The sequence below is a fragment of the Helianthus annuus genome, chromosome 7, assembly GCF_002127325.2.
Source record: "Helianthus annuus cultivar XRQ/B chromosome 7, HanXRQr2.0-SUNRISE, whole genome shotgun sequence".
NCBI classification, from domain to species: Eukaryota; Viridiplantae; Streptophyta; class Magnoliopsida; order Asterales; family Asteraceae; genus Helianthus; species Helianthus annuus.
The window spans coordinates 81,608,784-81,624,788 of record NC_035439.2 but is presented as its reverse complement, the minus strand read 5'-3'; positions in this window follow the sequence as shown (position 1 = coordinate 81,624,788).

Sequence of the window (16,005 nt, the reverse complement as noted above, 5' to 3'; positions counted from 1 at the left end):
GACCCCACACTGGTACACACAGAGCACAACTCGAAACCGTGGTTGCGAGTCCAGTTGCGACTCGTAACCAGACCATGACAAACCGAAACCACTGTTGCGACTCGTAAACCACAGTTGCGACTCGAAACCCCTCGTTGCGACTCGAGATCGCTGGTTGCGACTCGAGACCTTTCTTTGTTGCGACTCGAGACCATATAACCGTACATGCTGATATTGGGCCTGCACAATACGAGCCCAACTGATTGGGCTGAACATTTGGACTTTGCTTGTTTACGTGACTATTTACGTCGATGCCTATACGTGGATTATGATGCCGAATACTTGTACAACTTGTATACGAATCTGACTAGCATAATAACTTTGGTAGGACGGGGTTGATCACTTTGTAACTTAATTGAACTGTGTGAATCATACCGAGCAATCCCAGGTGAGTTCATTGCATTTTCTCAAGCATGCGTCCCGGTGGTTTGGGACAACTGGTAAACATTTGGAAGGGAAACATTGGGTAAACAAATTAATCGGTTTTGGTTATTGCCTGGAGGGCAATGTGGGTAATTAGTTGATAGCGCTATTAGGTACTAATTATCTGGGTTTCACTATGGTTGTTTAGAGGCACACTCCTCGGTTACGTAAGGGCGGTTTCCCTAGGGTAACTAACCGAACAACATAGTGGGTTGCTAAGAGGCACACTCCTCGGTTACGTAAGGGCGTGGTCCCTAGGGTAATCTAACTTGAGCAACATCGTACATATCATTGAATCGTATTAACGTATATCTGGTAACACAACGCGTAATAACACCTTGAACTCACCAGCGTAGTCTGACACACTTGTTGCATGCTTGTAGGTCGTTAACTTTGGAGCGTGGACTTGCTATCTGGGAGTGCTGGAGTTGTCATGGATCGAAGCTATGGGATTACTAGTATTGACACTTTGGTTTTGAGTTATTATGAAACGATTACAAAACAATTTATTGTATGCTTCCGCTACTCAACATTATTGAATTGATAACATGTTTTATTAAGTATTTTCTATTGGTTCAATGTGATTGGTGGCTCAGACTCTGATGTGTAACACGCCTCGCGGGGGTTTTCCCGCAGGTGGTATTTTGGGGGTGTTACAGTCAGCATGCCCAATTCCAGAAAGTTGAAATTCAGCAATCTGTTGCAACTTCAGGGGCTGTTTGTGCAATTTCTTGGAATGTTGAGCAAGTTTAAGTGTTCACCAAGGCTTCTAATCAGCTTGTAACAAATGGATGGCCATGATTTCTTGCTTAATGGCTAAACAAAACACTTGGAATGATCTTGTTCTTCATGTTCAACTATAAATAGCCACCCAAGTTCACTTCATTCCTTGCTCATTCCTTCTTTTTCTCCTTCACATCTGCTTTGGGAGCATTCTCAAGTGATTTGGGACTTGTCTTCTTTGTAGAAAAAATAGCAAGGACTATTGTGAGCCTTCTTTCATTCTTTTTATGGCTTTTTCCTTATGTAGTGCAGAAAGTCAAACGTTTGGCCAAGAGTTTGACTTTCGGTTTTGAACATCAATTGGTCAAGTCAAAGTTCAATTGAACTTTGAAACGTGATTGTAATCACGATAGTTATAATCCTTCGTGATTATAGCCGCTGATTACCACGTTAACTAGTTGTAGTGTCGAGTCAAAGTTTCAGTCAAAATGCGTTTTAGCACGCATTTTTCCTTGGAACTACTTTAGGGTATCAAAACATTTTGTTTTGATACCAAATCAGTAGGTTAGACATGTTTTGACATGTTTAACTCGACACTATTAGTTTGTGCTTGTTTAGGGTTGTAAGGTAAGCGGTCTAAACAACCGCTTATACTTCCGAACCCGACCCGTTTGGTTGATCTTTAGGATCTGACCAAGCTTAGTTAGTAATCATAGTTGCATAGGGAATAACCACTGAGGTTATACCTTATGATCACCTAGGATTGGTTAATCATATGCTTGTTAGCTTGTATGCCCATAGGAAATGACCAAAATGCCCTTTTGAAGCTAAAATCTGTATTTTGATTATGTGGACATATTTTTGACATGTAATCTGATTTAGTAACATGTTTAGGGATTATTGGGCATGTACGACTTGGCATAGCACATAGTTAACCATCTGAACATAGTTTTACGCTAACGACGCATTATAGTGGCTTATGTTACCATAATGTGTCGGAACGGGTCAAAAGCACTTAGGTAAACTTTCCAATCAGAATGTAGGGCCTATCAAATCATACCATATGAGTTCAATTACTCATTTGATTTATAGAACCTCATTCTATCCTATCTCCCGATTTAGGAGCCGATTATTAACATAGTTACCTATACTAGGTGCCGGTTGATTCCGTGACCCTTGGAGTTTAAATTGGTCTTATTCTCAAGACTAATTAGCAATCCCAAGTGAGTACATAGTTCCCCTCTTTTACCGTTTTCAAATACTTTGGGGTGATACACATGTACATACGTGTTACTTTTGTGCATTTCATGCTTTTATGACATAAACATGCTAGTTTCACCTAGTACACTTATAGTACATGCTTTCAATTACATTTTGCTATGTATGTCAAGCATGCTAGCACATTGATTTGTTACACATTTGTTGCATATGTTTACTTAGCATATGGAACACATTGTCTTACATGACATTTCTGCTATGTATGTTTACTGAGCGTGCTAGCACATTGTTTTACATGAACATTTCTACTAGGCATGTTTACTTAGCATTCCTAGTACATGGTTTTCACATGCTACATTGGTTATGACATTTGTATGTTAAATCGGGACAATAATACATTCATTAACATTGATCACGCCGCTCGGACTTATGTAATGGTACCATAGGAATTGACAACTCCCGTTTCCGACTTCCTAGGTTTGTTTGGAAGTTGGGAATGACAGAATCCGACTACATAACTTTAGATGAACCTTTAATTCGTTTAAGGGTTTGTCGCCACAGTCGCAAGGCTTGAATGTATGCGATTAACATTACTGCATAAATGTTTGTAATCATAAAGCATTGTTTTTCTGCAAAACATAACATTTGATTTAAACTTAGGTTTATTCAAAAACATTGTTTTGTACATTTTCTATGGGGTTGAGTAACTTCTAGTTATTCACCATACATGACACAGTTTATACATTGACATCATCACATAGTTTAAGTAGATGATTTCCTACTTGTTATGCATTTCATTTGGTTATACATGATACACATGACATTAGACATGGTTTATACATAAACATTTTGACATTTAACATGACATTTTGTTGGTTATTAATAAGTGACATATGTAACGGGGCTATGCGTTATATGATAAAGGCATGGTGGATACGCCGCTGGTACTTCCTATATATAAGTGCTTTTATTGTATTATACATTGTTCCGTTATCTAAATCACTTGGACAAGGCATGAAACATTTTATACAAGAACAAGACATTGTTTTACAAAGTACACATTTTATCCAAATACATTTTCACTTGGTTATTCATTTAACCATACATTATCATTTCATCATCATTTGTTTTTCGTTGATTTTCACATGGTTTTACAAAGGAAAACATTTTACAAGGTTCATGACTACATTTTATTAAACACTTCTTTCAAATACAAGTCATGAATCTGCATAAACAAAACCTGTGTATCTCACAGGCATTTTTATGCTAACGTACCTATTTTTACATGTGTTTCAGGTGCTAATGCATGATGATGCTTGTGCTTCACTTAGGCGGACTCGGGCCTTAGTGACTTAAAAGAACAGTTATTATGTAGTTTTAGTTGAACTCAAAGACAATGTAACTTTAATTTCAATAATACATAACTTTAAACTGCCATGGTTGTTGAAACAATAATTCTGTCGCCACTCACCTCCCCGGCGTTTCCGCCGCGGCTTTCGTTGTTTTACCGCGGCCGGGGTGTGACAGAAGAGTTGGTATCAGAGCCCTTGGTTATAGAGAACTAGGTTATTAGCAATGCTTTGACCTAGACTATAACTTTCTAGGACCCTAACACAAGTTTGCTTGTGTTTACATCTTAAAACAATACACGTCACCTATCCTTAGGTGATTACCAAAACTTGAACACAATATTCCAAAATGATATTGAAATCAATCATCTATCCTTAGATGATTTCTTTTGGCTGTGTGCCTTCCTAATTTTCAAAATCGCGTCAAAGTTTTGAGTCTAAATAATGTGAACACGTGCAAACTGGAAGAGTGAATGCCTGTACCCTGAGTTTTCTGTCTAAGGCTAGAGTGTTCGTACAAATCCGCAGTATCGGAACAGTCACTCTTACCTGGGAACTCTTGGGGTGAGTGTTCACTTATAGGCGAGCATGTCTTCGCGACACATTATTATGACTCATTTACTTTGATTTGTCACTGTGTGTTGTTTCTTTGCTTTGTGGTAACAAACAAACAACCACCATCCTTGCTTTTCGTCGATTTTATTGTTATCTCATTTCTTTCATCACATCATCTCACTCGTTTTCTCTCATGTTTCCTCTTTTAGAATGCCTCCTCGACGTAATGTTCCTCAACCTGATGCCGAACTGGTAGCTATTATAGCACAGCAGATGGCTGCTATGTTACCTGGTCTCATAACTCAAATAAACCAAGCCACCAATAACAATGCTAATGCACCTGCTCCGTGCAATTTTAAACAGTTTAACTCGGCTAAACCGCTCAAGTTTAGTGGTACTGAAGGAGCAACAGGGCTTCTCCAGTGGTTTGAGAGTCTTGAGAGCACATTTCGCCATGTTCAGTGTTCGAACAATCGTAAGGTCGAGTTTGCTTCGAGTGTATTCCAAAAGAGGGCTCTTACCTGGTGGAATGGGGTAATGAGAGATAGAGGTGAAGATGTTGCTTTGGGTCAAACTTGGGAGGAACTCAGGGCTCTCATGATGAGAGAATTTTGTCCTCGACACGAGCAGAGGGCACTCGAAGATGAGTTCAATGATCTGAAGCAAGTCAGTGGTGAACATCGGGCTTATATAGACAGATATGAGGAGTTAAGCTTGCTCTGTCCTACAATGGTCACACCTTTGGATAAGGCTATTGAGAGGTACATAGACGGTTTGCCAGATCCTGTTTAGGATATTGTCACTGGCAGCCACCCTACTACCGTCCGACAGGCCATTGAGCTAGCTGCTACCCTTACTAAATCCCAAATCAAGAAGGGTAAACTCCACAGGAAGGGTGATAGGAAGCAGAAACAGTCTGATAACACCAAGGAGCAGAAGGGTAAGAAGGCTGCTGAGTCTTCAAAGAAATCGAGGAAGCGTAAGGCTTCCAAGAATTTTGCTGTCACTACTCAGACAAATCAGGCTGCTCCTAATCAGGCTGCACAGAATCAGGCTGCACAACCTGCTGCCAAGAGGCAGTATGCGGGAAATGCACCTCTGTGCAACAGGTGTAATAGCCACCACCAACCACAATTGCAATGTCGTATCTGCACTAATTGTGGTAAATCTGGTCATCTTGTGAATACCTGCCGTTTTGCTCCTAACCAAAATCAGGCAGCTCAAAACCCAGCTGTGCAAAACTCTGCCCAAAATCCTGCACGACCTCACTTTCCGCCTGGTTCATGTTTCAACTGTGGGGATCTGACACACTACGGGAACAATTGCCCGAGGTTGGCAAACGCAAATCAGGCACCAGCTCATGGTAGAGCTTTCAATCTTAATGCAAATGAGGCTCGTGCGGATAACGAAGTGGTGAACGGTATGTTCCTTGTTAACAACCATCCTGCTTCTGTTCTATTTGATTTGGGTGCCGATAAGAGTTTTGTGTCCTTAGCATTTGAGCCTTTGCTTGCGATGACTAGAACAAAACTAGGAAAGCCCTTGACAGTAGAAGTAGCTAGTGGTGAACCTGTTGTACTCGACTCGGTTCTTCGAAATTGCCAGTTGAATCTCAATAACCATCTTTTCCCTATTGACCTCACATCGATGCAACTCGGGAGCTTCGATGTTATAGTAGGAATGGATTGGTTATCGAAGTACCATGCTGAGGTGGTATGTTTTGAGAAGTTGGTCCGTATACCGCTTTCGACTGGTGAGATCTTAGAAGTTCGTGGGGAGAAACCCGTCAGTGGTCTTAAGCTTATGTCCTGTACCCAAGCCCGCAAATATCTACGCAAGAAGTATGTTGCTTTCTTAGCACATGTCGTAGAGGATAAAGGCAAGGGTAAGACAATCCAAGATATCCCTGTTGTTCGGGATTATCCAGAGGTATTTCCTGAAGAATTACCTGGTTTACCTCCTGTACGCCAAGTAGAGTTTCGCCTTGACCTCGTGCCTGGCGCAAATCCCATTGCTAAGTCACCTTATCTTCTTGCACCGTCTGAGATGCAAGAGTTATCTAAGCAACTTCAAGAGCTATCTGACGAAGGATTCATCCGTCCAAGCTTTTCCCCTTGGGGCGCTCCTGTCCTGTTTGTGAAAAAGAAAGATGGATCATTTAGAATGTGTATCGATTACCGTGAGCTTAATAAGCTTACCATCAAGAATCGATATCCCCTACCTCGCATTGATGATCTCTTTGATCAGCTACAGAGTGCTACTTGCTTTTCAAAGATTGATCTGCGTTCTGGGTATCATCAACTTCGAGTTCTTGAAGAAGATATTCCCAAAACAACTTTTTGTACGCGTTATGGTCACTATGAATTCACTGTTATGCCTTTCGGTTTAACAAATGCTCCTGCTGTTTTCATGGACTTGATGAATACGGTTTGTAAGCCTTACTTGGACAAGTTCATCATCGTCTTTATTGATGATATTTTGATCTATTCTAAGACTCGAGCTGATCATGAACAGCATCTTCGTCTTACAATGGAGCTCCTAAAGAAAGAACAGCTTTTCGCCAAATTCTCCAAGTGCGAATTCTGGCTTAAGGAAGTTCAATTTTTGGGGCACATCGTCAACGAACAAGGTATACATGTAGATCCCGCCAAAATCAGTGCGATTAAGGATTGGGATACTCCTACTACTCCTACCGAGGTTCGTTCATTTCTTGGTCTAGTGGGTTATTACCGCCGTTTCATTGAAAACTTCTCCAGGATTTCGGTTCCTCTCACTGCTTTAACTCAGAGAAATAAACCTTTTGAGTGGGGATCTAAACAGGAAGAAGCTTTCCAGACCTTGAAACAGAAACTCTGTGATGCACCTATTCTATCTTTGCCCGAGGGTAACGACGACTTTGTCGTGTACTGTGATGCATCCAACTTAAGCCTTGGCTGTGTTCTTATGCAAAGAAACAAAGTTATAGCCTATGCATCAAGACAGCTGAAGGTACACGAGAAGAACTACACCACTCATGATCTTGAGTTAGGTGCAGTAGTCTTTGCTCTCAAAATCTGGAGACACTACCTTTACGGTACAAAGTGTGTGGTGTTTACTGACCACAAGAGTCTCCAACATATCTTCAATCAGAAAGAACTAAACATGAGGCAACGACGTTGGGTTGAACTCCTAAACGACTACGATTGCGAGATTCGCTACCACCCTGGTAAGGCGAATGTCGTGGCTGATGCATTAGGTCGTAAGGAACGTGTCAAGCTTCACTGTGTTCAGGTTCGATCTGACATTCAATCCCGAATAACTCAGGCTCAACATACTTGTGTTACACAAGACTTGATGGGTAAAGAGATACCGTGTCATACCAATCCTGAGCTTGAACTAAGAGATTTTGGGATTTTCTATTACATGGGCCGTTTGTGGGTCCCAAGTATAGACAATCTTCGCACTTTGCTTATGGATGAAGCTCACAAGTCTCGTTATTCAATTCATCCTGGTGCATGTTAGGACCGGTTTTGACTCCGAAACGATTGCGAAATCGAACGTGTGACGTGCGGAATCCGTACACGAACGTGACCGAACACACGAGATGTAATCTAAACTGTGATTCTATTAGATGAATCTGAAAACGTACAAGAACCTGAATCACGATGTCACTTTCTCTCTCTAGCTCTAGAAAGCTCCAAATGACAAATGTAGCAAAAGTTCTAAATCTAAACATAAAGCTCCCTATTTATAGTCCAAGGCATTTAATGAGGTTTCTCATTAATTACAATTATGCCACCTTGCCTTTTTTACTAACTATCACTAATATAACAATATAAATCTCGTTTTCTTCGGTTTCTGCTATGGACTAGATTGACGGAGGCGATAGACAGATAATGCACTAACAGACTCCCCCTTGGATATTGCCGTAGTCAATCCGTAGTCAAGCTTGTAGCGACTTTTCTTTCTCTCTCTCTTGAGTCATCTTGAAGCTTTAACACGTCTTCATCAATGTAAGACTCTCTTTTGTTTGAACAGAATCCCCGTGGATCTGTTTTAGCTTCAGCTCCCCCTTTCGGTAAACTCTTCAGGCTCCCCCTTTCGTCAAGCTTCCGTGCTTTTGGGATCGACACCCGGTTTTCCGGTTACAAGCTCTTCCAGGAACAATACCTGGCTCTTTGCACGCTTCCGTTTGCGTTGAGCTCGTCTTCAGACTCCCCCTTAGACTCGGCTTTCGGGATCGTAGTCTGGTATAACATCTGCAATTCTCAAACATTTATAAGTAACAATGTTTTGAACATTCAATTTTCCAGAAATTGTAATCTGGCACTATTCAACTCTCTAAATCACTCCCCCTATCAACAATCTTTACAGATTTGGCAGTGTTAAAGAATCCAACTCCCTCACAGTTAATCTTCCAAGTCCAAACTAATGACCTTGGAGATATCACAAACTGTTTTTGAAATTTTTGATTTTAATTCAAGTATCAAATTAATGAACTTGTTTTATTTTCAGAAACACAATCAGCTTACTTAGATTTTGAAACTCAGCAACTCAGACATCGGTTTATCGAAAATAAAGCAGAAATCAAAATCTTTTTGTATTTTCTGAAAATATAAAGCAGTAAAGAAATATGTACAAACATATTTACAGACAATATTTTTGTTTGAGTATGCGTTAGAGGATCATATCAGTTTTTGACAAGTCACAAGTACCGTTGAGCTTAATTACACATTAAGAATTAAACAATTCACTTAGATTATCGATATACTGATCCACTTAAATTTTCATACAAATTTCAACTGATTCAGGATACGAATTATATGTTTTAAGAACTTAACTCATTCATGTGTCCCACCTCTTGAATATACTCCCATATCCAGAATCTCAATATTCAGTCTTACAGGTAAGAATACTACAATGATATCTGTACATAAATTAGGAAATGCGAGAACTGAGGGATCTCAGGTCGATACTTCCGTATGCGCAGAGAGATATCAGTTTCGACTTTTTGGTATGTCCCCTTTAGAGGATCTTTTAGTTACAACAGCAGCGACTATCAATTTTATTGTTTCATCTGCATGCTGTGGGTTTATGCTATGTTTCAAGCATTAGCAGAAAGTATTATCCAAGGAGTAGGTCAGAACTTCCATTCAGCAGAAGTCCCGGAATAATACCCTAGACATCATTGAGTATAAAAACCTAGTATATCAGAATACGAGACCTTTCAAACGAGATTTCAGGGGTTACCTATATATCCAAGTAGCGTTCCCCACGAAATAAGCAAGTGTTTGAATTTAGGTTTATATCCCGAAAAAGTTTACTAAGTGTATAAAAACCTATCGACATATCATCAGTGAGACTGTTTAACACTATTTAAACATTACAATTCTTTAGCATACTGTAGCTGTCTACTGATGTACTATCATTTCCTCTTTTTACACAAAACTCAAATTTTTTTAATTTTATCATGTTTTTGGCTTTTTCAAATTTTCTAATGTTTTTGTATTTTCTGACAATTTTTCTCCCCCTAAAATGCAAAACCATTAAAAGAAATTTGATAACCGATGTAGATAGCTTTGTCTCGCCATCCATTTTCTGCTTCTCGTGTACCGAATTACAGAAAAACTAACATAAAGTACCCCCATGACTTACAACACATTGATTTTTACAGTTTGAAAACCGTTTTTCAATCTGGTGAAAGTAATCATGTTTGTTCAGCCGTGAGGGTTTCGGCGTATTCAATCAACACGTATTTTTGAAATTTTCTTTTTTTGACAAAAATTGAAAACAAACATATTTTTGGTTTTTCAAATTTTAACAAACTAAAAACATATTTTTTTTGTTTTTAATTTTTTTTCAAATTTTTAGGGTTTTGAAATATTGTTTATTTATGTACAGAAAACACATAAACTCCCTGTTTCAACCAACACAGGGTCCAGCAGCCTCTGCTTCCTCTTCATGTGCTAGGCTGCTCCAACTTTCAATTTCACAATCTTCAGTATTCTTGAGCACCTGCACATTCAACTAATTGAATTACTTGAACAATTTAGCCCAGGTCTGTTGAACCTTAGGCATTTCAACACAATAATTTTCATTCAATGCTGGAAATTCTTTGTCATTTTTCACAAAAACTTTCTCAATTTTAACTTCAGCTTTCTCATCTTTTACCGAATCAACATGTTTCTTAACACTCCATGTTTGACCTTTCGGTGTACCACGTTTGTAAAATTGTGAATCTTTTTGAACACTTTGGTTTTGAACAACATTTTTTGGTTTCCAAAACTCTTGGGGTTTTGTCATATCAACTGATGTATTCCAACTTTGGGTTGTTCTGAATCTGGGTGTGTGAGAATTCCAGGTCTGTCTTGAATCGAACATGTTGTGGTTTGATTTCCAATTTTGATTCGAAGCAAACTTGTTTGTGTTGTACCTCCAAGTTAGTTTTGAATCAAATCTGGTTGACCTTTGTCTCACATTCTCAGATTTTTGTTTCTCATAATCAATCTTCTTGTTGTCAACATCCACAGGTTTTAGATTTGGACACTTTCGTGCAAGATGTCCTTTTTGATCACATTTGAAACATGTTCTCATGGACACATCTTTGACCTGTGGTTGTTGCTTTCTCTTTTGTGCCTCAAACTCAGCATTAGACTGTCGTCCAATTTTAAGTTCTTTCTCTTCAGCTAAACTGTTTCCCTGAACAAAACTCATTTTGCCTGATAATTTGGCGTTTCATTTTTTGCTTCGATTCTGTTTCTTCTTAAACCCAACCCAGCCTTCATGTTTTTTTCTTTTTGAAACCAGGTTTGTTATACGAACCTCTATGACTCTTACCAACAAACTTTGAAATCTCAGACTTCTCAATCTCAACCATTTTGAAAACTTTGTCAACTTTTTCTAAAATCATATTCTGAATCGGGAATACAACATCTAAGAATAATTTGTCCGATCCAATCATGGTATAAACCAATCCCTTTGAATCATCATTCAAATTTTTCTCGGATTTTATGTTTTTCAGACATGCATCATGAAGATTTCCTTCATCTTCATCATGTGATTCAGATTTACCTGTATCAACGGACTCTTCTTTCAACACACTTTCAACGACTTTACCTACAACCTCTGAATCATGAGAATCATCAGATTTGGAATAGGTTATGTCAATGTTGTCTGGCAATTGGTCTACCATGTTGAAAGCTTTTTCGACCTTTTCCTCATCATAAAATGCAAACTTTTCCGGTGGTGGAACTTGATGATACTCTGAACCAATACCTTTCTTGTTCTGCTCAGACTCACCATCACCCGGTTTTATATTGAAAATTCATTTAAGCACATATGACGACACGTGGTAACTTTTTAACTTGTTGTTATCCTGTTCTAAATCAGCAATCTGTCGCTTTAGCTTAGCAACATCTTCTATATAGGAATTAACAACATCTTCTTTTATAGCATACATTCGTTTAAGCTCTTTGGTTGTTTCAGAAAGATAATTCATTCTAGATTGAGCATATTTCATTTCGTCTTTTACTTTATCATATGATTCTTTCATAACATGATATGATAATTTCATTGAGTCATATTCCTTTTTCATTTCTTGACAAGCAATTTCTTTTTGTTTGCATTCATTTTTCATTTTCAAAACATCTTCTTTCAAAACTTCATTTTCTTTTTCTAACTTTGTACATTTTCTTGAAAGTTTTTCATCATTTTCATTAAAAACCTTTTCTTTTTCTAACATCTCTTTGCATTTTTCTTTGAAAATGTTTTCGATTTTTGTGAATTCAAGTTCTCTTGTTCTGAATTGCTCATCTTTTTCAGTACAAGCTCTGCACGGTTCCATGCATTTCTTGCACTGTTCAATTGGTTTTAAGACTTCAGAATCAGAATTTACCTCAGTGATTGGCACTTCGGTGTTTTCAGCTGCCTCTGTCTGCTTCATCTCAACATCATTCAGCTTTTGTTCAACACCGACTTCCTTACCATCATTACCTGCTTCTTTCTCATTCTCATTCTTTTCTTCTTTTTCTTCTTTCTTCACTTCTTCTTCAATTTGCTGTTCTTCAGTAACAGCTTCTTTCACAACTTCTGCTTCAACAACTGTTTCAGCACCCTTCTTCAAATTATCCACCATCTCTTCAACACTCTTCTTCATTCTCTCTTCATCCCTTTTTCTCAAACTTGACAACATAGCATATCTGATATCTTTTTCATACTGTTTAACATATGCATCATCTTACATCACCCTTTTGTAGTATTCGGCTCTCAACGGGACCACAAGAAGAACATCATCAAAAATTATGTCTTTCTTTGGAACAACCGGTTCACCTTCTCTGTTGTAGTAACATTCTCTCTTTTTATCCCATCTTCGACTGCTGAAAACATTTTCATACTCTTCCTGCATGTCGTCCATTCTGTTGTAGACCACGTTCCATTCTTTGTAAGTCTTCTCACTCAAAATCTCTTCTCGAGTTTTCTCTTTTGTTTCAGCCATGATGTTTTCTTCTTGAATCACCTTGAAATGAACAAACAACAATATTAGTTCAATCACTAACAATCAACTGAATCAAACTAGTATCCGATCGAGTGAGTCAACAAAAGTCAACAAAATGAATATGTAACAATGGATCGGATGGGAATCTGCTTGGGCGAGTATCCAACGCTTTGACAAATCACCTGAATCACAACAACAAATGAAATGATTAGGGTCGGGTGGAACTCCGTTCGGATTTCCACTCGATTTGTTGCACTTTGAAATTGAACAAACAAAATGCTTTGAATTGGATTGTGATAACTTTTGAACAATGTGGTAATCCAATCAACCCACCATTTGATTGATGACACAATACGACAAAGTGTAATGAAAAATATGGCAGACAACCTCTTTAACTAGTCAACATACTCATGCAAAGCTTGACTTTAATCAATAACCGACAAATCCAAAAGTTCACAAAAGATGATATATACACTTAGAATCATGTGATGTACTCATATCCACAATTAATCTTCATTATCAATTTTTTTTTAATCTTCACTATTGGACCACACACATTTATCCAACGAATGATTGGGCCTCTTGCACAACGAATGAGAATCATGTGATGTACTCATATCCACAATTAATCTTCACTATTGGACCACACACATTTATCCAACGAATGATTGGGCCTCTTGCACTTGTCCGACAAATGACTTTCTCAACTCAAACAATTATTGGACCTTTAAAATGCACTTATCCGAAACATGATTGGGCTGATATTGATGACACTTGTTTCTGATTTAATCGATGACTATCACTATTAGTATCACATGCAAATCTGATAAGAACTGCAATTTAGTGTCCGACAAAATTAATGCACCTAAAACACTCATTGGGCCGCTTGATATGATGAAGATTCAATGATTGGGCCATTAAACACACACGTCACATGGGCCATCAAACATAACTTTTAAAGATCATTCATTGGGCCGCACCACCTGCATCACTTGGACTTATACTTTTTCGGTTTCAGTTGTATTTTATGTTAATTGTGCACTTATGTCAAACCCACTTGCATACTGTTTTTTATATTTGATTATAAGTGCAACCGACAACTTTTACAATTTCCAACTAACTGTTAATTGGGCCTCAAATATCACTAAGCTGACAATTTGATCACATGGGCTTCAAAAACTGAAACATGGGCCGAGATAACATGCAATACTGACATTTGTAATAATTGGGCCGTTACTTATTGTTTAACAAATATCAATGATTGGGCCGATGTTATTTATGTTGCTTTAGTATGATTGGACCTTCATTAAATGGGCGGCACACTTTTAATTCACCACACAATGTAATTGGACCTCAATTGGTGGGCTGCCATCTCTTGATATTATAAACACATGAAAACGATATTATACATGCACAATTACACATCACAATTATACTGATGAAAACCTTCAGCCGACAATTACACATGCAACCCTTAATTGTGATTGGACCGTTCCTTTTGTTAAATGGGCTGCACTTGTATACTGTTTTTTTTAAAGTGGCCGACAACACTTAATGTCTAACAATTTGTATATCGATTTGAATAGCTGATTGGGCCGATTAATCTCATATGATGATTGGGCCAATGAGTCGGTTAAAAGGTGAATGAAAAGAGCTGATTGGGCCGATTAATTTGTAGGACCGGTTAACCTTTTACACAAATATCATGGCCGACAATTTCTAACTGAACTTTATATGAAATATGTTGATTGGGCCTTTTTGATCACACACATAGGAGCTAATTAAAAATGTAGCCGACAAACTTGCATGGGCCGACAACTTCTTAGTGGGTCGGTGACTGTTATGAGCGAATCTTTAATGAACCATAAGAGCGGACCTCAACTGTTATTATGAGCGAACCTGATTGCTATCCTATAAGCGAACCTAGCATGTAATATGGAGCGGACCTGAATTGTGACCAATACGAGCGAACCTATTTGTACAAATATAAGCGAACCTACTAATCTTAGACCTTATGAGCGAACCTCAATCAACCACAATAAGCGAATCTCTATGAGCAAACCATCCAGGTTCGTTTGAGCGGATCTGTTTGTATGACGCGAATTCGAACAAAAAAACTTCGATTTTTCCTAAACGGCTAGGAGTTTCGATCTGAAACTTGGTAGGGTTGAAGATCAGATTTTTACGCACAACATATCCAAATTTCAACTGAATCGAACCGTGAAAACCTGTTCGATTTGACGAAAATCAGTAAAAACCGTGAAAAATATGAAAAAGATGAAGAAGAGATGAAATTCGGATCTGAATCTGATGTAATCCTGTGCGAAATCATGTGATAGATCAGTGCAATCGAGCTCCTGCTCTGATACCACTTGTTAGGACCGGTTTTGACTCCGAAAAGATTGCGAAATCGAACGTGTGACGTGCGGAATCCGTACACGAACGTGACCGAACACACGAGATGTAATCTAAACTGTGATTCTATTAGATGAATCTGAAAACGTACAAGAACCTGAATCACGATATCACTTTCTCTCTCTAGTTTCTCTCTCTAGCTCTAGAAAGCTCCAAATGACAAATGTAGCAAAAGTTCTAAATCTAAACATAAAGCTCCCTATTTATAGTCCAAGGCATTTAATGAGGTTTCTCATTAATTACAATTATGCCACCTTGCCTTTTTGACTAACTATCACTAATATAACAATATAAATCTTGTTTTCTTCGGTTTCTGCTACGGACTAGATTGACGGAGGCGATAGACAGATAATGCACTAACAGTGCAGACAAAATGTATAAGGATCTTCGAACCCAGTATTGGTGGCCGGGTATGAAGAAAGACATTGCCTTATATGTTTCAAAATGCCTTACTTGTCTTAAGGTTAAGGCAGAACATCAACATCCCTCTGGATTATTGGAGCAACCAGAGATTCCGGTTTGGAAATGGGAAAAGATTTCTATGGATCTCATTACCAAGTTACCGCGCACTAAAAAGGGTCATGACGCCATTTGGGTTGTTGTTGATCGTTTAACAAAGTCAGCACATTTCTTGCCGATCCGTGAGGATCTATATGCTGGCAAGCTTGCCAAAATCTATGTTGATGAGATTGTATCTCGACATGGTGTTCCTTTGAACATTATATCTGACAGAGATGCTCGATTCTCGTCTCGCTTTTGGAGAACCATGCAATCTGCCATGGGTACTCAACTTCATTTGAGCTCAGCATA